The 23,769-nt window shown below is 43.5% G+C and overlaps 1 pseudogene across 1 annotated transcript; it reads right to left on the bottom strand.

The window, feature by feature from the left end:
- Positions 1 to 3,508: 3,508 nt before the first annotated feature.
- Positions 3,509 to 4,744, bottom strand: LOC116551904 (annotated as a pseudogene). Its single transcript, XR_004269106.1, has one exon. The product of XR_004269106.1 is annotated as an L-lactate dehydrogenase A chain-like (transcript).
- Between the last annotated feature and the right edge of the window lie 19,025 nt (positions 4,745 to 23,769).

Raw genomic sequence — 23,769 nt, forward strand, 5'->3', positions numbered from 1 at the left:
CCATTCTATGGATTGCTCTTTTACTTTGTTGATATATATTTTTTTGATGCACAAAATATTTAATTTTAATGAATTCAAGTTGATCTTTTTTTTTTTTTTTTCCTTCTGTTGCTTATGCTTTTGATGTCATACGTAGGAATCCAAGGTTGTGAAGATTTACCCCTATGTTTTCTTTCTTGTTTTTGAGACAGAGTTTTGCTCTGTCACCCGGGTTGAAGTGCAGTGGCATGACCTTGGCTTACTGCAAACTCTACCGCCTGGTTCAAGTGATTCTCCTGCCTTACCCTCCAAGTAGCTACAGGTGCACACCACCATGCCCAGCTAATTTTTGTATTTTTAGTAGAGATGGGGGTTCACCATGTTGGCCAGGCTGGTTCTGAACTCCTGGCCTCAAGTAATCTCCCCGCCTTGGCCTCCCAAAGTGCTGGGATTGCAATTGTGTCTGGCCAACCCCTATGTTTTCTCAAAAAGTTTTATAGTTTTGTCTCTTACATGTTGGTCTTTGATTCCTTTTGAGGTAATTTTTGTGTGTAATAAGAGGCAAGGGTCTACGTTGTTTTGTTTTATTGTTGTTTTATACAAATATTTAGTTATCCCAACAAAAGCCTTTGAGTTTTGAGATTGTCACACAGCTTTGTTGTGGCAACACATAATTGATGCAAAGCTCACCCTTCTACTTCACATTTCAGGCACTCTGACTGCTGATGTATACCATGTTCTGAGGTGCTATGCTGAGTCAGCGTTTTGGAGGCTCATTTTAAATGAGGAAGTAGGATGTGGTTGTCTTGAGAAAACCCCACATTCCTCCTGACACAAGTTATTACTTGGTATTGGAGAAGAGCTGACTCCCAACCATTTTTCACTGTGATCCTCAATTGGATACGGATGAGGTTTGGGAATGCTAAGAAAAGTAAGCTGATTAAACATCTCTTCAAAAAAAAATTCTCAACAACAATTCCTTGTATTAATGATAATTATTGCTGGGCGTGGTGGCTCACACCTAAAATCCCAGCACTTTGGGAGGCCGAGGCAGGCAGATCACGAGATCAGGAGATTGAGACCATTTTGGCTAACACAGTGAAACCCCGTCTCTACTAAAGATACAAAAAATTAGCCAGGCGTGGTGGTACCTGCCTGTAGTCCCAGCTACTCAGGAGGCCGAGGCAGGAGAATTGCTTGAACCCGGGAGACTGAGATTGCAGTGAGCCAAGATTGTGCCATTGCACTGCAGCCTAGGTGACAGAGCGAGACTCTGTCTCAAAAAAAAAAAATTATTAGGATACAAAACATCTCTGTTAACCTTTATGCTGAGTTTGCAGCCTGTCTCTGGCCACTTCTCTTCCTTCTCAACACACAGCCCACGCAGGGCCCAGAGAAGATAGAAGGTGGTGGCGGCAAGCTCTTCTGTGAAGACGGTAGCAAGCTGAAGCATCCTTCGCTTCCTGATCCACGGCTAAATAAATTCAGGCACAACTCTTAATCATTTTGCACCTCAGTCTCCTCACCAGAGAAATGGAGCTAATAGTAGTACCTACCTCAAGGGAATGTTGTGAATACTTAAGGAGTTGATGTTTGAAGGCTTTAGCATGGCACCTGGCACAGAGCACACACCATGTAAATGTTGGTTAAGTAAGTTTAAAAAGTCTTGCTCCACATGGGCAGGGGTTGGGGCTGGGGGTGGGTCACCTGAATGGAGGAGGCTGACTTGACCTGAGCCTTGTTTCCTGACCAGGTCCTCTCTCTCTAAACCTCGTCCATAGCCTTCCTGACTGTTTCTCCAGGAGGTGTGGGAGCAGTTCTTTCCATTAAGACCCTTTCATGAACCCATCTGGGCTTCAGTTTGGCCAGTCCCATAAAGGTGGGGATCAGTGATTTAGACAAGTCCTGTGGTGTTTTGTCCCTGTGTCTTCCCTTCCCCCTCCAGTGGAGCTTGAGAAGGCCAAGATGGCAGGTTCTTCCCCATCTGCCTTTCACTGCAGTAGGGGTGAGTCGAGCAGGTGCCTGAATTACATCCGCAGATTGGCACATGGCACTGCTGTTCCCCTTAATGTGTGAGTCCTATTGATCCTGGAGACCCTTTACGTGGGGTAAAAAGTTAGAAAAGGTTTTCATCAGTAATGGAATTAAGTGGTGGGTCTCTCCCAGCTCATTTATTATGTAGTCTGTTTAGAGAACTACATGGAAGGAAAACACATTTCATCCCTACCTTTGCCACCCCCTCTTTTTATAGTTGAAGTTGAATACAGCTGCTGTACTTTCCTACTCCAGCACCGGCGTCTGATAACGGCACGACTGATTTATGGTGGGAGAGCCTGGAGGTGAATTATTTATTCTCCTTCTGTAGAAGATTAGCTATTTCTACTTTTAATAGATTTTTGTTGTAGTGTGTTTATGTATTTTTGGATGGATTGAGAAGTCTTCTGACGTTTCAATCATATCACACAAGCTGTTTGCAAATCATATGAAATGTCTCAGTTGAAACCAATGAAAGCAGAGAAATGAAGAGTTATAATATTGAGTCTGGGATCCAAGAGATTTTTCTTAATTTATACTCTTGTGTCCCAGAAGGAATACGTGCATGTGCACATAGGGTCATAGCCCAACAGACTGTATTAAATTAGTCAGCACAGAGGTCTAGCTCCCTAGGGACAGTTTCCCAGCCCAGCCCATGGTGGGGAGGGGAGGAAGTGTGAAAAATGGGGACCAGGGCTGTTCAAGATGGTGAACTTGCAGGGCATCAACTTCAACCATAGCGCATGGCAGGTGAATAAGTGCCTCAGATAGAAGACCAGCCTTTCTTTCCTTTTACTTGAAAAAAAGATGGTGCATGCTCTCTCACATTTTCATCTGTATTGAATAGACAATAAAAAGTTTTATGGTAAAAAGTTTTCCTTTTAACCCTGCTCCCCCTCTCCCACTTCATCTGCCTAATTCCCCTTTCCCTGCCATGACCATCATTCCTCCGTTTCCTCCATATCCTTCCAGAGTTTCTTAATGTAAAACAAATAGAAGTACACATTTTTATTTCCTGCTTCTTAATACAAAATTTGAGATGTTTTGTACACTATCCTATGTGCCTTATTTTTTTTTTCACTGTTCAAGGTTTATTGGGGGTAATTTTAGTTGGTGTAACACTTGGATAGTTGGTTGCATTGTTTATATGTAGATCTTTTTACGTTGCATGGTAATGTACACTACTGATATATATAGTTCACAAAATTAGATCCTTTGGAACAAGACATGTGATATTGGATCTATACACCGAATGCCAGGATGTGACTGACTGGGAAAAAATGTTGGACTAGGCATGTTCAGTGAAGAAGCCAGGAAGTTATATAACAAAGGAACATCTCTCTGGCTCAAGGGGCAACTGCAGCATGTGCAGCATTGGCAGTGGTGCCTCAGAGGTGGCAGAACTATTTCACACTAACCAGTTTAGGACTACACAAGGTTGCCACTATCCAGCATCAGAATATAGCTGTAGGACTTTACAAACCATTCCTATTTCTAACTTCTGGAATTGATGTTTTTCCCAGTCCATATTAAAATATTACTGCTTTAATCACAGATCAGATAAAAAGGACAACATGCACAACCTCCAACTAAAATCCTGTTGTAGCCTAGACAGTGAAATGGTATGACATCAGAAGACTTTAAAATTGCAGCTCTTTTTGGATCCCCCAAAGTGTATCCGCACTCTTCCTCAAACGGGCCTCTTCCTCAGGAGTCAGAGTCACCTTCACAACGTCTGAGATTCCATTCTGTCCCAAAATGCAAGGAACACTAAGGAAGACATCATCCTTTATTCCATAGAGACCCTTAATCATGGTGGAAATTGAGGGCACCCGCCTAAGATTCTTCATTATAGTCTCTGCCAAATCTGCCACAGAGAGTCCAATGGCCCAGGATGTGTAGCCTTTGAGTTTGATCACCTCGTAAGCACTCTCAACCACCTGCTTGTGAACCTCTTTCCACTGTTCCTTATCTGTATCAGTCCCTAAATCTGGGTGCAGAGTCTTCAGGGAGACACCAGCAACGTTCACTCCACTCCATAGGCACACTGGACTCTCCATGTTCCCCAAGGACCCACCCATGACAGCTTAATGGGTGAACTCCCAGCCTTTCCCCCATCAGGTAACGGAATCGGGCTGAATCCAGATTGCAACCACTTCCAATAACACGGTTTTTGGGAAAGCCACTTATCTTCCAAGCCACATAGGTCAAGATATCCACTGGATTTGAAACAATAAGCAACTTGCAGTTCGGGCTGTATTTTACAACATTAGGAATGATGAATTTAAAGATGTTCACATTACGCTGGACCAAATTAAGACAGCTTTCTCCCTCTTGCTGACATGCCCCAGCCGTAATAATGACCAGCTTGGAGTTTGCAGTTACATTATAGTCTTTGCCAGACACAATCTTTGGTGTTCTAAGGAAAAGTCTGCCATGCTGGAGATCCATCATCTCTCCCTTCAATTTGTCTTCAATGACATCAACAAGAGCAAGTTCATCTGCCAAGTCCTTCATTAAGATACTGATGGCACAGGCCATACCAACAGCACCAACCCCAACAACCGTAAGCTTATTCTGGGGGGTCTGTTCTTCCTTTAGAAGATTATGAATCAGCTGATCCTTGAGAGTTGCCATTTTGGACTTGGAACCAAAAGGAACCAGGAATGCACGTTGGGCAGGCGTCGGGGGCGCACAGCATTGGGATCCGGACTCGGTGGCAGCTGCTCCAGCACCTATGTGCCTTATTTTTTTAACTTAGCAATATATTTTGGAGATTTTTAAATGTAAGTACATAGAGGTCTTCTTCATTGAAAATTTGGTTCATCGCTGTATAATATTCCATTTTGTGCCTATTCCAGATGCAAAGCTTACCTTTTCCACTTCACATCTGAGGCACTCTTCACTGCTGATGTTTACTATGTTTTGAGGTGCAGTGCTGAGTCAGTTTATTTAGTGAGTTCCTAATGATAAATACTTGGCTTATTTCCATTTTGCCATTTTAAACAAGACTGCAATGAACAATCTTATACATATTACATGCCACATGGGTGTGGAGCTAATGTGTAAAACAAACTCTCCAATGCGATCTGCTGGGTTGAAAAGTCTATGTGTTTGTAAATTTAAAAAAAAAATTTTTTTTTTTTTTTTGAGACGGAGTTTCGCTCTTATTGCCCAGGCTGGAGTGCAATGGCGCGATCTCGGCTCACCGCAACCTCCGCCTCCTGGGGGTTCAGGCAATTCTCCTGCCTCAGCCTCCTGAGTAGCTGGGATTACAGGCATGCGCCACCATGCCCAGCTGATTTTTTGTATTTTTAGTAGAGACGAGGTTTCACTATGTTGACCAGGATGGTCTCGATCTCTTGACCTCGTGATCCACCCGCCTCGGCCTCCCAAAGTGCTGGGATTACAGGCATGAGCCACTTTTTTTTAAGGTGGAGTCTTGTTTTGTCACTCAGACTGGAGTGCACGGGTGTGATCTAGACTCACTGCAACCTCTGCCTCCTGGGTTTATGCAATTCTCCTGCCTCAGCCTCCTGCGTAGCTGGGATTATAGGCATGCACCACCACGCCTGGCTACTTTTTGTATTCTTAGTAGAGAAGGGGTCTTGCCATGTTGGCCAGGCTGGTCTTGAACTCCTGGGCTCAAGTGATCTACCCGCTTTGGCTTCCCAAAGTGCTGAAATTACAGGTGTGAGCCACCATGCCTGGCAATGTGTTTGTAATATTGATAGATGTTTCCAAATTGCCTTCTGTAGGAGTTGTGCTGCTTATGCTTCCATTAGCAATGCATGAGAGTGAGGCTATGCTCTCTTACTGTGTGTGTGTGTGTGGGGGGGCATGTGTGTGTGCACAAGTGAGGAGGGGGGTGGTTTAAATTTCCTTGCAAGTTGTGATAGTATTTATTTTATTATTTTTTATTTGTAGTTGGTAGTATTTAAATAAGAGGGACGACAGGAGAAAGGGAAGTGTTAGAGGGTCTTCCGGATGACCAGAATGTGAACAAGAAGCAACAGTGACTCTAGACAATGATGATAACCCCGGTAGCTCACGCTGACGTAGCACTTACTACATACTTGGCACTAACTGCTGTACTAACTGCTTTAACTTTTTCACTGATGAGATTAGACAGGGCTCATTTTCATTTGATTTTCTTCTGATTCTTAAAAACAGGTATTGAGTATTTACCACATGCCAGACACTGCTGGATGTTGGTTGATGTAATTTTGTTGATAGAAGTCCTGCCAAATGTCAACAAAAGGGGAATTTAGGGGGCAAGCTCTTACCCCAACCAAGATTCTGTAGAAAATAACAACAGATTTTTAATTGCACTCTTGTTTCTGGTCCCGCATCATGTTTCCTGAAGGATGTTTGCCTTGGAAGCTGCAATACAAGGCAAGGTGTGTGGTTGTCTCACCTGGCGATGCTGAAGCAGGGCAAGTCGCAGTGGCTGCTTTGCTACACACGTGTGCGGAGGGTGTGCTTTGCTTCACATTTCTTGGTTTAATAATTATAGTTTGGGATTGGAGAAGTTGGGAAGCAGGGGGAGAACTTGACTCTGTGTGTGTGTGTGTGTGTGTGTGTGTGTGTGTGTGTGTGTGTGCACATTAACACTAAGCTAAGAAAGAAATCCAGTTCAGCTACATATCCATATCAGGTTTAGTCAGTAGCTGGCAGTTACAATTAGGACATGCAATGTATTTCTGCAGAGGAATATTGAGAAGGCAAAAAAATCTCAATGCATATGATAAAAAATAGCTCCCAGATCTTCAGGAGAATATGCTGATGTTGAATGGCAAAAGTATCAGAGGCCAGAATTCATTAACTTTGAGCGCCAGTTCCTCCCACAATTTCTGTTTTTTCTCACATTCTTTCCTGTGCCCTGGGTCATCTTCAACGTGGCTTCAGAGCCTACTGTCCTTCTCTTCTGACTGTGGCTTCTAAAGATCATCCTTATGTTTAGGGTAGGAGCTCACCTTCCCAGTCTCCTTTGCAGCTGCAATGCAGATATGTGACCTGGGCTCTACCATTCAGATGCACTGGTGGGAGCATAGGAACATACTCTCTTGCTTCCTAATCCCAACCTGCCTTATGGGGCCAGGAGAAGATTACTCTTTGTTGGGCTGATCACTTTTCCTTACATTCCACACCATGGGGCCAGAATACCAAGTTACCCTTTTTTTTCAGGATGAATTTGAGTAATAAAGGGGATTGTAGGGTGGGAGAGCTGTGGTTAGAATCTTAGACACTGAAAGATAATTTTGGAAGTATTAGAAGCTAGAGAAAGCACTGGCAGTAGAAAAGGAGTCTTTTGTGGGTATCATTGCCAGTGGGAAATAGAAAAATAGGGGACTTTAGTAAGGAAAATAATATAAGGTAACTGAAGATTGTTTCCAAGTCAGAAGCAGAGAATTGGGCTCTGACTCTAGAAATCTGGGTTAACGGTGTTTTGTCAAGGTGCATTCAGATAAATGTGCATTCAGGCCAGTCTCTGAGTGTGGGATCTTTATTACAGAGGAGTTTGTATATGGAGAATCAAGACATGTTTCTTGGATTAATGGGTTTTACCTTTTTGTTTTTTTGATAGATGAACTAGATTTTTGGTAACTGTTGATGAGTGGCTCCCTTAATTTTTAAACCTATGCTTTATACTCCTTAAGAACAAATCCAAGGACCTCTCTGGTTCTCAGGCTATATTCTTCTCTAAGAAATCCCATTCACACAGTGATGGCAATTATGCAAGGACTCTTCATGCCTTCAGCCCAGTCCTTGATTCTAATTCCAGATCCCTTAATATGCAACTGCCTCCTGGATGCCACGAAGGCAACTTATTAAACACATCTGAGACTGAGCTTGCAATGTCCCTGCAAAATCTGGTTTACTTCCAACATTCTCCCAGGGATGGACACCACTATCTATACAGGGGCTCAAATTTCAAACCCAGGAGTCATCTATGACCCCATCACATTTTTCCATATCCAGTCTGTTGCCAAATTCCCTCTGTTTTTACCTCCTAGGTATCTTCTGGGTCTGTCTGTCTTTTTTTTTTTTCCTATATCTTCACCCCTAATTCCCTTGTCTAAGCTACCATCAACTCTTTCTTGAATTACTAAAACTGCCTCTGACCTGGTCTGTCTGCTCCTATTTGATCCCTATAGACTGTAAGATCTTGGGGGTAGTGGCCATGTATGCCACTGTACTAAGTATTGGGGGAAATAATTGCTGAGTGCCTGCTATGTGCTATATATCACACTGAGAGTAAGAGATTATTCTTATGAAAAATAAACATGACCAATGTCCTCTACAAATGGAGGCATGATGAATATTTTTCTTATATCCCTAGCTTTTAGTGTGATATGCAGCACATAGCAAGCACTCAGCAAATATTTCCCACAATACTTAGCACAGTGTTTTGCAAGTAGTAGGTGCTTAATAAACACTAGATATTTGTAAATACTAAATATCAATTGAGTAAATTGAAATAAAGTTTCAAAAATGGACTGATAATCAGTTTTCCACCTATCTAAAAGTATTAAAAAAAAAGATCTGTAAACCCTATATTTTACGGGCTATAAAGGAATACTTGTCAGGGTTTTTAGATGCAAGTGACAGAAGCTGACTCTGGCTAATTTCGCAGAGAAGACGTTTGTTAAAAAGATATAGGGAATTCGTAAAATCATCGTGAGAGCTGAAGAACCAGGTGAGAGGTTAAACTTCCAGAAGCATGCCTACAACTGTGCTGTCAAACTGGTTTGATGGAGAAGCCACTGCTGCCACCATCATGACCTTGACATTATAATTTGCTGTGGGCAACTTTTGCACCAGAAATCAGACCTGCTGCTTCCACCGGGGCATCTGATTGGTAGATCCCAGGTCACATGTGTGCCTTGCAACAGCAAAGGGGACTAGGAAAGTGAGCTCCTCCCCAAACATAAGACGCATACCTGAAAGATGTCGGGCAGGCACCAACATGACCAACGTCCAATACAAATGGACATTCTTAAAGTCTTCATGTGCTCCTAGCTCATAATTATGCCTCTGGGTACTGGCGTGTGGACAGTATGTGGAGTTATGGAGATAAATGGTAAGAGTTCGACCCTGAGTACTCTAAACTCTTCCTACCTTTGCAGCTGATTTTGCATTTTACCATTAGATGCTTTAGTTTAACCATCTAGAAAATTAATGTAATACCATCTTCCAAATGCTGAGGATCAGCAGTAATAGTAATGTATTTTGAGGTCCTTGGATAAAAAGCAGTCTAAAGATTCACTGTATCATTATTTAAAATAGATGATTTCTAATGAAAATGCTAAGTTCAAAGGGCTTGATGGCTTCTCAGGATGCAAAATGGGCAATGCCTGGTATATTAGCTTAATAAACCAGTCCCAGAGATGTTTTCCTGACTTTCCTTCCCACTCCCCTGTGGGCATTAGAAGGCAGAAATATGCAGGCATGGTAATAGCTATAATCAGTCACAACAAGTGAGCTTATTATATTGGCTGCTTGCACAGTCGGAGCCTTCCAAAGCTAATCACAGACCTTTTGCAAAGTTCATTGGGTTGGACTTTCTAATACGTCCTCATTCCAGCTATGTTGAGAGACAGAGAAACTGAAGATGAGCCCCCTGATAGCACCATTTAGCCATGTGTTATTCAGCGTGAGAGAATCATATGTGAAAAACACCAATCTCCTTCCTTTTAGTCCTGGGATTTGCAGTATTTCCAGCAGGGTGGTATCAACAACTGATTTTCTGTTACACCTCTCCTTTCTTTTCTAGTTTTTTTTTTCCCCCTTAAGTGCAGTAGACTTAGCTCTCTTCCCTACTGCTGTCAGTCAGTTCTTTGTCACGGCCTCTTCTGCCTGCCAAGAAGGGCTAGCCCCAGCCTCTTAATTGCTCTTAGTCTCTTGCAAACTAACTCTTCTTTCATGTATTGCTCTCCACCACAGAAATGCCTTCATGGATCTTCATCCTCTCATTAACCCTCCTTCTTGTCTCCCAGTGATTCGTCAAGTCTCAGAGCTCCTGCACACATAGTGAACTTCCAAGAATTTGCAAGATGAGGTCACGATGCATCTGTGTGTCTCTTCTGTTTCTGGTCTGCAGCAAGCCTTCGTCATTTTCTCTTTTTTCTTTCCTCTCATCGGCTAACATAGATGCTTCTGCCCTTCCTGTAATAGACCACCATTCTGCAAACCAATGAACTCCCATAACATGGCCTCCCATAAGGTGCTTTACATGGAGTGTGGCGGGTCCTCTTTGCCGTTCAATAAAATGGGCCTATGGAGAAACAAATGCATCAGGCCCCTGCATCATGTTGCACCAGTTGTGCTGAACTCAGCGTAGGGATCATTTAGACAATACACCTAAGCTTATTTGATGGCAAGCTTATTTGGAGGGAAGAAAAGCATTGGGAGTTCGTTTTTTGGAGAAGTCACTAGATGCAGATGCTCAAAAAGGTTTTTCAGAGCTGAGTCTGGCCCCGATCAGCCAGCGATTGATTATGACAAGAGAGGGAAAGGCACAAACATCTCCTCGGATGGCATATAAATTATAGTGGGGTGGCCATAGACTGAGAGGATGTTGAAGGGAGACGGAGTGTTTATTAAAATATCTTTTGTCAGCCAGATTTATTTTTGTCTTTCTTCATACGATGTGATAGTTTTGCATCAGCGCATCTAAATGAAATAATTTGCTAAAGGTCAAATGCAATTCCCTCCAGCCAGATTTCATTTATCTTCTAATTAATAATGAAATGTTCACACATACATTAGCCCAAGTCTCATGCATAAAGTAATAACTACCATTTATTGAACACCTATTATATCCCAGGCCATTTTGCATATATTATCTCAAATTCTTACAACCCCAGAAGCTAAGAATACCCTTTTAGTAGAGGAGGAAAATAATGCTTAGAAAGGCTCAGTAATTTGCCCTTGGTCATGTAGATTACAGTCTCAAGCCAAATGCACCATGCTTTTTCATGCCATGCTGGAAGGCAGCTGCTTCCTCCAAGGGTTGGATACCTTGTGCCATCTGTTGTTGCCGATTAATGGAGAAATGAGAGGTTGGTATGGCAGTCTCTTACTTCCCAAGTCAGACACCTCTCCATTGGAGGAAGTTGTGTCACCCAGAGCTCCTATTCCTTGATGGTTGTCATGGTACATATTTGGGAGGGGTCAAAATGCTGTCTGGTACAGAATTCCTTTTCATTCAATTCCATTTTCTTCCCATGTCCTCTCAAATGAGAGAGGGGTTGCAACTGAATCAGAAGAACATACCTAGAACCAGTAAGGCAGGTTTGGACATGCCTTACCTGGAGAGAATGTGCAAATGGGGCAAAACTGATTTGCAGCCAAATGGTGACTTCTTAAATCAAGCCTAACAAATTGGCTTGAAGTTTATTATCAGCCTGTTACTTCCAGAGAGATGCAGGAAGAATAGAAAAGTAGGTAAAATGTGTTTCTGTAGTTTTCCGACCTTCCTCCTGTGTCCTGTTTCCATGTGTCCTGGATTCTGAAACTTTAGAATAAATTAGCCATCGTACAAATCTACTGCTTATTTTTCTCCCACATTACTTTTAGTATAAATTTGTGAATGTTTCATTTTCTTATTATTTTATTAGTTTCATTTTCTTATTATTTTAAATTTGAATAAGCCAGGTAAGCTTTGAAACAGAGTTAAATGACAAAATCACTGCACTGATTTCTGCTCTCCTTTCCATTATGCCTGTAATTTCGTAAATTTCCCGTAGGTGGCGCTTCGTTGCTCCAGCTGCATAGATCCAGAACAGTACCTGGGACTTAAGCCACAAAAGTAGCTTCTCAAAAGTGAGGTGTGAATCACTTGCATTAAATTATCCAGGCTCTGTTACCTTTACTTTGTTAAAACACAGATTCCTGAACCCCAACCCTATACCCAGTGAATTTGACTATCCAGGTTTAGGAATCTCCATTTTTAAAAGTCTTCCTTAGTAATTCTGATGCAGATAAAGTTTTGAGAATCACTCATTTTGAGAAACTAAAAATCTAAATGTAAAATAGTAAGAACAACATATAAAGTGATACTCAGAACAGTATACAAAGAAATACTCTACAAAAAAATCTGTCTTCAGGTTAAGTTCTTTATCCCACTATACTTTATTATCAATCATTGTTTAAAGGTAACTCTACTTTTCCTTTAAGTAAAGGTCCAGATTTTCAATTCCTGTTAATGTTGAAAATCCCCAATCCCTTGGTCTCTTCTTATAAGCTACTGGCAGACTTTCTCAACCTACAGCATTTATTGGAAATCTTTAATACTTTTGCCTTCTTGTAATGTCTTCTCACCTGGCCAAGTTTCAGCTAATCTCTTTCCTAAGAAAGTATGACTTTATCAATTCTATAAAAGTCTCCAAACCACCTTTTTGCTTCCTGTGTTTCATTGCTTTGAAAGAGGAAAGAGGGGAAAAAAAAGAAAAAAAGGATCAAATGGTAATTTGCATAAAATTAAGATTTTCTTCAATATGGAAAATGTCCTCTTGGCAACCAAGCCACACTTTCCCTTGTACAACTGGTTCCTCCAGATGTGGCAGAGGAAGTATTTTTGCTTAGATGGATGATTATTCTTCAACTAAATTAGCAACTACACAAATCCCAGCTGCTTTCATTTTCTTCAACACTACTTTGGGTATTGAATTTGCAAAAATCAGCCAAACTTCTTTTCTTTTTCTTAATATTTTAAATTTCAACAAGCCAAACAAGCTTTAAAGTATTTATTGAGTAGTTACTTGACGACATCATACAAACACATTTAAGCACTTCAAGGGCAATATATTAAGCTGATCTGCAAAATATTCCTCTTTTATTGCATTCAAGTCATTTTGTTTTCACTTTCCAAGTCTTCATGAGGAAATCTGATATTGGTTTGGTTTCATCTTCGGCTCCTGCCTACTGGGAATAGGATTTCTAGCAATTATCACAAAGTGTCATTAGAATAAAAAACATTTGAATATTTCATTGGTAGGCTGCCGGGAGGGGTTGAATGGTCGTAATGAGATATTACTTGCATAACACGGCTATTAAGAATTAAGGGTGTTTATCATTTGACTGATGAGTCATTCATTCATTTGCCATTTCAACAAACATAAATTAAGGGCCCATCTTGTGCCTTCTAGTGTTTTAGGTTCTGAGATAGAAAGAGCGATTTGAAATTAGCTTTCTTAACAAAGTGGTCACCACAATTTATTAGAAGATAAATGCAAAACAATATGGATAGTACAGATATGTGTACAGTTCTAGTGTATAGATACTTATTCTTGGTGTTTTGGACAACTTAGAAGGGGAAAAGTTCTCAGGGAATGTTGGGGTTTAATTCCACCTTCTTACAATTTCTATGGCCAATTTGAGCCAAGCCCCAGAGTCTTCCTCAGTCCAGGAATGTGAGCATCTGCCTCTGATCCTGATCTTCTGTGACTCTCAATTATTTTCTTGACTTATCTGTACTCTTGGAAGTAATTCCTCCCTCATTCTCCTTAACTGCCTCAACCTCTTGCATCACTTGGAGATCTTGTGGGTAAGTCCCTAGGGAATTATTCCCAAGAGCTGTCAAGTTGTCACCATCTTAGAAATGTTGTTTCCAAAGAATAGAGAATTCAGGGCCATACTGAACATGAATGCAGGCCTCAAACAATGGTGAGCCTAGCATTCATTTGACCTGATGGTACAAAAGAATTCGTAGCCATATTTATCCAAATAAAAATTGGCAGCCCTTACTTCCAAATTAGCCCCATTGTGTTCTGGAGGGTAGAAGATTTTGTTGAGTGGAATGGCTGAGCTGATGTATTACATTTTAGCTAATGATCTTTATTATATAGAACATTTACATTAAAATCAAGGTTTCTCTTCTTTGTGATTAATGGTTGAGAGTATGGTCTTTGGCACTAGAATGTCTGTGTTCTAATCCGGTTCCATCCTTTACTTACTGGGCAATGTTTGGCAAGTTACCTTTCCTCTTTGGACTTTCCCTCTTCTAAAGAAGCAAAAAGTAGTGAGTTCACCTTGCAGGAATCATGAGGAATAAATGAATAATTCATTTAACACATTGTAGGTACTCAATACATGCAAACTATTATTGATTGGATTATTTGTGGTTTATGAGTGATATGGTTTGGCTCTGTGTCCCCACCCAAATCTCATATTGAATTGTGATCCCAGGTGTTGGAGGTGGGGCCCGGTGGGAGGTGATTGGATCATGGGGGTGGTTTCTAGTGGTTTGGCAGCATCCCCCAAATGCTGTCTTGTAATAGAGTTCTCACATGATCTGGTTGTTTTAACGTGTGTGACACCTCCCACTTCACTCTCTCTTCCTCCTGCTCCCACCGTGTAAGATATGCTGATTTTCCCTTCACCTTCCCCCATGACTGTAAGTTTCCTAAGGCCCCCCCCATCCATGCCTCCTGTACAGCCTGCACAACTGTGAGTCATTTAAATTTTTTTTTTTTTTTTTTTTTTTTTTTTAGGCAGTTTCGCTCTTGTTATCCAGGCTGGAGTGCAATGGCGCGATCTCGGCTCACCGCAACCTCCGCCTCCTGGGTTCAGGCAATTCTCCTGCCTCAGCCTCCTGAGTAGCTGGGACTACAGGCACGCGCCACCATGCCCAGCTAATTTTTTGTAGTTTTTAGTAGAGACGGGGTTTCACCATGTTGACCAGGATGGTCTCGATCTCTTGACCTCGTGATCCACCCGCCTCGGCCTCCCAAAGTGCTGGGATTACAGGCGTGAGCCACCGCACCCGGCCAACTTTTTTTTTTTTTTAAATAAATTATCCAGTCTCAGGTAGTTCTTTAGGGCAGTGTGAGAACACACTATGCAAGGTGCATCCCATTTCTCTGAGTTGCACCATTGTGGCGACATAGGAGTGGGACTTGTTAAACTGGAAGCATCTTGTTATTTCTGATTATTACTGTTACTGTGAGTGCATTCATCCAACTCATTCCTTTAATGAGATTTAGAGTCCCTCTGCTCACAAGAGTAGCAGTTATTAACCTATAGGGCAGCTGTGAAAATAAGCACTGGCCCATGTGCCTGAGGCCTAGCAAAGTTCGGAAGGGTGAGGGGAACCTGATAGAGATCACAGTGTGAGAAAACATTTTCTGTTTTATTTGGCTTGATAGAAATTTATGTCCAGTGGCAAGCAAGTGACGGAGTGAGAAAGAGGATAGCTGTTGCTTCAGTATTATAATCACATGCTCTGTTCTCATAGCTTCTTCCCATCCACAGGACCTCCATGTAGTAGCATGTAATCACTGACAAATGTGAATGGGATTCCATGTGTTGTCTGGGGTCTGCATGAGGTTTGCTGGAGCCCTGAGGACATTTTCTTAATTATTTAAAATTTTGAATCGGTAATTCATTTACATGATTCAAATATTAACAAATGTAAATAAGTATACAGTGGAGATTCTCCCCCCTCTTTGATCCTCCTTCCTCATAGTTCTCAGCCACCCTGCCCATAGGAAAACCTGATTTATTTCTTATTTAACATTTTAGGTTTACTGCAGTGGAAACATACAGGCAGGACTGACTCTTTGGGAGTGTGGAAGGGACACAGGGCTCTGAGTGCAAGAGGGCGGTGCCGTTGATTTCATGCTTTGCTGTCACTGGCTTGAAATTCTTAATAATTTTGAACCCTGCAGTTTCATTTTGCCCTGGACTCTGCAAGTTACATGGAAAATTACAAGTTATACATCCTGCATATTCGACACGGTTCTTCACCTTGATTTTTTGTTTAACTATATGTCTTAAAGATCTTTTCATATTTATACATAAAGACCTTTCTCTCTCTCTCTCTTTTTTTTTTTATAGCTGTCCAGCAGTTTATTCTTGAGACTTTACAAGCCATATACATGGCTACCCTATAGGAACTCCTTTAGGAATCTGTGTCCCAATTTTCCAGCTCTCTGATACTTCCAAACTTGGGAGAGATTAAAAAATGGAGGGAAGTACCAGGAAATCTTTCCTCTGGCTGAATCCCTCATTCCCCTGTGCATGGTTTTGGAAGCCTTTGGAAGCAACAGTCATTTCTTTACTAGTTAACTGCTGGCCATGTCCGTACTGCCCATTGCTCTTTTCCACCACCTTCACCCTATTCCACCTGTCAGTCACTCCATTATTAAAATGCTTAGCAAGGAATCACCTGAGCTCCATCAGTCACAGCAGGCTACTTCTGTCTATGCTTCAAACAGGAGAAAAATACTTCAGTCTGAATGAAACCGTGGCCACCAGAGACCTACCTTAAAAACTCCCCTTCTATTCCTTCTTCACTAGTACTCACCATCATTTATTGGATAAATCTACGGTTATGGCTCAATCACGTGGCTGCTTTTGAGAAGGTAGCCTAGGCTGTCTCTGCTAAGGGATCTCCCAACTGTTAGAAGGCACCAAGTGGTGTTCTGAAATGTGTAACTCATTTCAAAGTAGCCAACAGCTCTGGCTCCATTGCAGACCTCGTGTCATATAGGACTGCTCACTCATAGTCCCAAATTTAGGAAGTGCATTGCACCGTAGCTGTTCTGAGCAGTGTTCTTCTGAAAAGGACACAGCATAAAGTCCACATTACCTGAGAGGCCAGTGCTGTGGCCCTTGCCCATGAGCACATGTCCTGTCCCTCCCCGCTGATTGTAGCTTGGGTTTGAGGACAGGGATACAGTATATTTCTGCCAAACTTGGTTGTAAGCATCAGCAGTGATGGCAGCCCTCCTGCTAAGCTGAGTGAGATGCTGGCAGCCGAGGGCAGGCAGCTGCCACCAGACCTGGTGTGTCCAACAGCTGGATCATGCCCCAGCGTGGAGCATTCATGTGGCACAAACACAAGCATGCAAACAGTGGAGCACAGTCAACAGAGAGAAGATCCACAGCCTCGCAATGTTCTCACTTCTGTTCCTTACCAGGCAAGGCAAGCGAAAACCACAAAACACCCAATGGCTGCTTCCTGTTTCAATCAAGTCATGCCCTCGGTGCCTGAAAGGAAGATTAACTAGATGCTAAAAATGCACTTTCAGAGTCCAGTTCCACTGCCAGGAAAAGCTTCCAGGTATCTGATACTCCTCAGGGAGAAAACAGGCTACAATTCCAATTAAACACCATATTGAGTACTTTGGTCTCAGTACACTCTATTTGTTTAGTTTTTTTGAATATTTGATAAGAGAAGTGCGGGGGTGGCAAAAAAGTTAATTAAAATAAGAAAGAACAATCTTAAGAGAGAAAGGGGGAAAAAAAAGCTATAGATGGCTTCTCCCCACACCTGCTGACAATGAATTAATCACTAATCCATTCATTATTTCCAACTTGGGAATCTCTGCTCCCTGGACAAAAAAAATGGGTTTATTGTTTTTGAATCTCTAATTAAAACACATTGAAAGACAGTCTCTAAAACGGGCTCCACCAGTACTAATCAGACATGATATGGTTGGGAATTACTGAAGTGCAGTCTTGGGGCTTTCTGGAATGGGGGGAATCTTTTCTCATCGAAATGCTGAGTTTTTGAGCCCTGTTTTCTTCATGGTTCACCACGTGCTGCGTCTCATTCAAGTACCCGTGGGTAAAGACAAGGAGAGAATATCAGCAATGATCTCCTCTGCCTCCATGTGGTGGGAGGGCGGTGGGGAGGGAGGGTTTCCACTGCAGCTGTCCTGGGCTGCTGATTGGAGTCTATATATTTACAACTGCCTTATTGAGACACAATTCACATACTTTAAAGTTCACCCTGGATTACAGTTTAATTCTGTGCAATGAACTCAGGAAAAATACTGTGGGCATTTTCCTTGGGCTGAGAATGGACAGATGGAGATCTCCAAATTGAGAGAGAGAGAGAGAGAGAGAGAGAGAGAGAGAGAGAGTGTGTGTGTGTGTGTGTGTGTGTGTGTGTGTGTGTGTGTGTCCATCCGTTCAGGTGAGGCTAAGCACCTTGTCCATCTCGGAGAGGGCCGGCCCACACAGCTGCTTCTCCCTCTGTTTTTCTATTACCTGCTCGCCGTTCTCGACTTCAGCAGCTGAAAATCTTTACCCACAGTGATTAATGGCTATGTTGTGTCGGGCCAGCTTTGACACTGATTGAGTCCCTTATCTCTCTCCTGTGTCCTCCCCATGACAGCTGCCCTCTCAGGTATCAATCAGTGCTTTGGCTCTCTATTCCTGAGTGAGCTGGAGACTGTCAGCGACGCATTCTGATTGTCATCTTCATCTGAGCTACCACCTGCCCTGCACAGCTTTAAGGGTCTTTTTAAGGCACACAAGGGAGGGGAGGTGCTGACGGTGCTCCCAATCGCTTCTGCCACAGTTGGGGACAATTCCATGTGTTTTGGACAAATTTGGGGAATATAGTTTCTAAAAGGCAGAACTGGGGACGTTTACGTGTATCAGCTGCTCAAACTCCAAACCTTGTTGGGAAGTGGAAGAAGATGGCAACAGCCTCACCTGGCAATCCCCCCAGGGAGACCCCACTACCCCCATAAAAATCAACATCATCTTCTGGCCACGGTGGCTCATGCCTGTAATCACAGCTACTCTGGAAGCTGAGACAGCTGAATCGCTTGAACCTGGGAGGCAGGGGTTGCAGTGAGCCGAGATCATGTCACTGCACTCCAGCCTGGGTGACAGCCTGGGTGACAGAGCAAGACTCCATCTGGAAAAAAAAAAAAAAAAATCAACGTCATGTTCTCTAGCAGAGGCTCAGTCACCAAAAGGACTCTGTGCAGTGAAGAGAAGAGGGCAGAAAGATACCAAATGAACATAGGAATGGAGTAGGGGGTGAGGTGCAGTCCCTGAAAACACCACAGGATATAAAAATGGAGGGGGGTGGGGGCTGGGGAGAAAGAAATCGAACATTCGTCCAAGCCTGGCTTTTGAATTGGCCCCAAATGCAGTGACATTTTCCTTTTTGGCTGCTTTGAAAAAGGAAGAGAGGAGAAAATGTAGACTGTGACATTAAAGATGGATGGGCTTAGACAAATTGAACCGTTTTGGTTTCCTTGGTGCCCAGAAGGCTGAGGGTGAGTCTCTGCGCTGCCCTTTTGGGAGAGGCAAGCTCTCTTCCTCTTAAGTCCAGAGAAAGCTGCATAATCAAACGGCGGCTTTCAGCCCAGGCTGGCTACGCGGAGGTTTAATATTTAACATCGCATTGGCTAGTGAGTGCGCTGGGGTTGGCTCATCCACTGCAGGATGACATTTGCTACAGGACCTCCAGCGGGTCTCTCGGTGTTGAGAGGTGGGGCACAGGAGTGAGGCCAAGACACTGAGCTTTTTGGGCTCCTTAGGACGGCACCTGTCGAGAGCCCCCTTCCCCGGCAAAGCCACCATCTCGGGCCTGGCCATGCATTTGACTTTAAAAGCAGGTCCCTTTGGCTGGCCCCTCTGCATGTGAATGGCATCTTAAAGGAGCAGAAATCCCATTAAGGAAGAACTGTTGACTCCTCTGGCTCACGCTGTTGCCTCTCTGCTGACCCTCCATTTGTGGCCCGTGAATCCTTAATGTGGGAAGTGGTAATTGGAGAAGGGAGATCGGGAGGAAGGAGACATAGATGGCATGTGACCCTGGAGGGCAAGGACTTAAAGGCCACTTGATCTATCAGCCTCTACCAATGGGAGGTGCTCCGTCCCCATCATCGCAGAACTTGTTCCAGAACAGCTCCAAGCCCAGGGTATCTTATTCTTCTTGGCTACTCCACAGTCTCCAGCACAGCTCCCATGCTGGTGCAAACCACTGGCGCAGGTTCCCTGCCAGTGTCTGTGTAAGGAAAGGTTAAAAACCCATAGAACTCGGGTGCTGACAGGGATGACGGCCAGGAAGGAGGGTATGGGGAAACCACACACCCTCTCCATGGGAAGCAAGTTACATGAACAACTAACAGAAGACTCACCCTGTGTTCATGCCACATCTAGGTGCCCGAAGACAGTGGTCGTAACCGGTGCAGGCTGGCAGAAGGGATTTCATGTAGTGTGCAGGTCGAATGTGCTCCACTTAGCTTTGGCTGCCACTGCAAACCCCTTTTTGATTAGTACAGCTGAATTAACTCCCCCTCCCCACACCATGGGCTCTGTTCCCACCAAGCAACACAAATTGAAATAGTGGGGTGGCAGGCGGTGGCAGGGGGGCTGTGTTGAGGAGGGGACCACAGGGACCTTCCATCTTGTTAATGTAACACTTCCTTATGTGATGGGAGCTGAGAGCAGCCTGTAATGAATTTCTCCTGTGGTAATCATTCACCAGTGCATTGTGACCCGTGTGTTTTTGCTTTGCTACACATTTCCAGACTTTTGCAGTGACTTGTCAGCACCTAGTAAAAATGAATTGGATGCGACCCATCACTTTGTGCTATGCCCTCCCAGCTGCCTTTCATTCGGTTGAGAGAAGGAGTAGATGGGACCACCTGGCACACCTCTGTAGACTCTGGGGCTGTGGCAGGATGCTGAGCCCATCTCACAGGCAGGTTAATGCAGACACACCAAGTTTGTGGCACTTGTTACGCAGAGTCATGTTCTTTGGTTCAAATTGCTCCAAAGTGGCCTTTGCCTTTTGCACCTGTTGTTTCGTGCTGCACAATGAGCTGTTCAGGCAGCTTCTTTTTTTGAGAAGGCACGGGTGCAAATGGCAGTACAATTAGGCATCTGGGCACCCCATGGGTTCTTACCAACTCTGGTGTGAAGATCCATTGATGGCGGGGGACAAGGCTATCGTCTGAGTCACACGCACAAGCATCACCATCTGCAACTGTAATTCTAGCCACGTGGTCAATCGTAAGAAGGGGTTTATAACCAGCTTTTAGAGCATTTGTGGATCATGATAATTAAACAACAGATGGGAAACCCAACCAAGATTTCTAATCTCTACCTCTTCATTGATGGAGTGAGCGAGGGCTGAGGGAGACATTTTGTGGCCTCTCTCTATGGTTCAATCTATAATTAGGGTAGGCATGACTCCTCCCGATTTTCTGCAACTGTTTTGTACACTCTTTATTTTCAAATCATAAGCACAAATTTTTGGTTTGGGAAATATGGCCCTGAAATTTTGGTAAGGTCCCAGGAATCTCATGGTGAAGGGAAAGCCCCTCACCTAGGATGATCAGATAAAATATAGGACACCTAGTTAAATTTACATTTCAGATAATGAGCATTTTTTTAGTTTAGGTATGTCCCAAGTATTACAGGGGACTTAAAAAATGCTTTTTAAAAAACTGTGGTAAAATCTACATAACATTTACCATTTTAACCCTTTAGAAGTATACATTTCAGGGGCATCATTTGCATTCACAGTTGTGCAGCCATTGGCACTGTTCATTTCTAGAACTTTTTCATTGCCTGAACTCTATACCCATTAAAAAATGACTCCCAGTTCTTTCTTTTTGCCCACCCGTGGTAACCTCTAATCTACTCTTTGTCCCTAGAAATTCACCTGTTCTAGGTACCTTCTATAAGTGTAATCATATAACATTTGTCCTTTTGTGTCTGACTTATTCCACTTAGCATGATATTTTCAAAGTCCATCTCTGTGGTAACATGTATCAGAATGTCATTCATTTTCAGGATGGATAATATTTCATTGTATGTATATACCACATTTTGTTCATTTATCTGTTGGTAGGTATTTGTGCTGTTTCAACCTTTTGGCTATTGTGAATAATGCTTCAATGAATATCAGTGCACAGGTATCTGCTTCAGTCCCTGCCTTCAATTACCTTGGGTGTACACACCTAGAAGTAGAATTGTTGGATCACATGGTAATTCTGTGTTTAACGTTTTAAGGAACTGCTGTACTGTGGCTGCATGGGACATTTTTATTTGCTAAATCTGGCAACCCTCCAACTGTTTCAACAGAATTTTAATCTGAATATTATATTTAGCCTAAATTATCATATTTAAACAGAAACTAATAGTGCCCGTTTCCATGCTGAAACTTACGGCATAATCTCTCCATACAGACTCTTGGAAGGTTACTTGCACATTTTCTACTACAGTGAAGAACAGGTAGCAAGACCAAAAGCACTTATCTTTTAGTTGTACAAACTGAGCAGCTTGATGCCTGTCAGGGGGGAATTTATACAAGCCATTCTTTCAATAAACATTTATTATGCACATACAGTAGGTGCCAGGTGTGAGATGGGGGTCCCGATGCAAAGGTGAATGAGACTTTCCTCCTCACCCCCTACTTTGCTCTAGCCAGGCTTCCTTTGGCCTCAGCATCTTTGCCCTCTCCCCCTGCTCACCTGATGCATCCTAGGATTTCAGCTGCCGTGAGAAACAGTGCTTAGGTCCTGGCTGACACACACATAGCTCTCTGCTTTGCTGTGCAGCTCTTGCTGTATTGTTATATTTTTGTGGTTTCCTGATTCACCTGTGTGTTTCCAGACTGTAAGCTCCCTGAAGACAAAACCAGGTTGTTTTGCTGATCACGTCTCCTAGCACCTAGCGAGGCACATTTTAGGCATTTAATATAAAATAGGTTGGCTATATAAATGAATGCGTACATCAGTTCTTCCCTCAAGAGGTCATGGGGGATAAATCAGTATGTCATTTTCTATGTAAGTAGATAGGAATGAAGGGCTCTGGGGGAAAGAGCAGTTCACGTAACATCAAGCCCAAATCCCCAGCCCCTCTGCAGAAGGGAGCCCAAGAGAACTTTGCCTTGCTGGGCTGTGTAACACACATACAGACAACCAGCCAGAACCACCCGTGTACTAAGATGTCATAGCATGGCTGGGGGCTCAAAATTCATGCAGCCCAAACATCCGCTTTACAGATAGGAAAGCCAAGATGTGTTGTAGCCTTCCCAAGGTCACACAGGTAGAGGCAGAACCCAATCTTGAACCCTGGTCCGAAGCTCTGAGACAATGCTGTCTGTCTCCTCGGCATGACCACGTTCAAGGGGAGAGGAGTGCCGGGGGTTTCAAAACCCTACAAAGCTTTCTTCGAACTCCCACAGGCATTACAAATAGTCAGCTTGGAATAGAAACATGAATACTCAAGGCGAGATGAGATGAGGGGTGAGAGGAGAAAAGAAGGTGAAGACAGAAGGTAAATCGAGAAAGGCCGCCTGCCACCCGCTCTGGAGTCAAGGCCCTGTTGGGCAGTTCTGTATGAGGCTTGGCAACGTGGAGGTGCAGCAAGGCTGTGCTTCAGTTCCCAGTGGAGGCAGTCAAGGGCTTCGGGATGAGATTAATTAGTGAGGCTATGCTCCAAACCATGGCAGCCTGGCCCTGCAGACGGTTCTGAGAACCTGGGGGGCTGTGCAGGCTACAGCCTGCACCTTGCAGACTGAACAGCACTGTTTCAAGGGTAGAGCCCAGTTGCTTGAGCCTGCTGGTCTGGTGAGGAGTTTGCTGAGGGATCTAGAACCAAGCACCCCAAATCCTCACATGTTGAATGCGTGGTCCCCGGGGCTTTGCCTCTCTGCTGGTGAAGGGTGTTCTGCAGAGGCCTGGACACCTCAGTGTGCACATGGGCCTGTCAGGGCTTCAGATCAGGGTTTGCACCTGTGTGGGCCCCCTCCTCTGCAGAGAGGGGGCTGTGTCCTCTGCAGAGAGGGCACCCTCCTGCACTGGTGCCACTGGGTAGGAGAGGGGGTGAGGGATGGCTCAGATGCACTGTGACCAGGTGTGATATGTTTTCTTAGTGAGAAGGCTTCCTTTTCTTGCAGCACTTGTAAACCTGTGGTGATAGGAACAGCACTCCTACACACACACACACACACACACACACACACACACACACACACGCATGCACACA

This window comes from Sapajus apella, unplaced genomic scaffold (genome assembly GCF_009761245.1).
Source record: "Sapajus apella isolate SASKATOON/1434 unplaced genomic scaffold, GSC_monkey_1.0 scaffold10, whole genome shotgun sequence".
In the NCBI taxonomy this organism is placed as follows: Eukaryota; Metazoa; Chordata; class Mammalia; order Primates; family Cebidae; genus Sapajus; species Sapajus apella.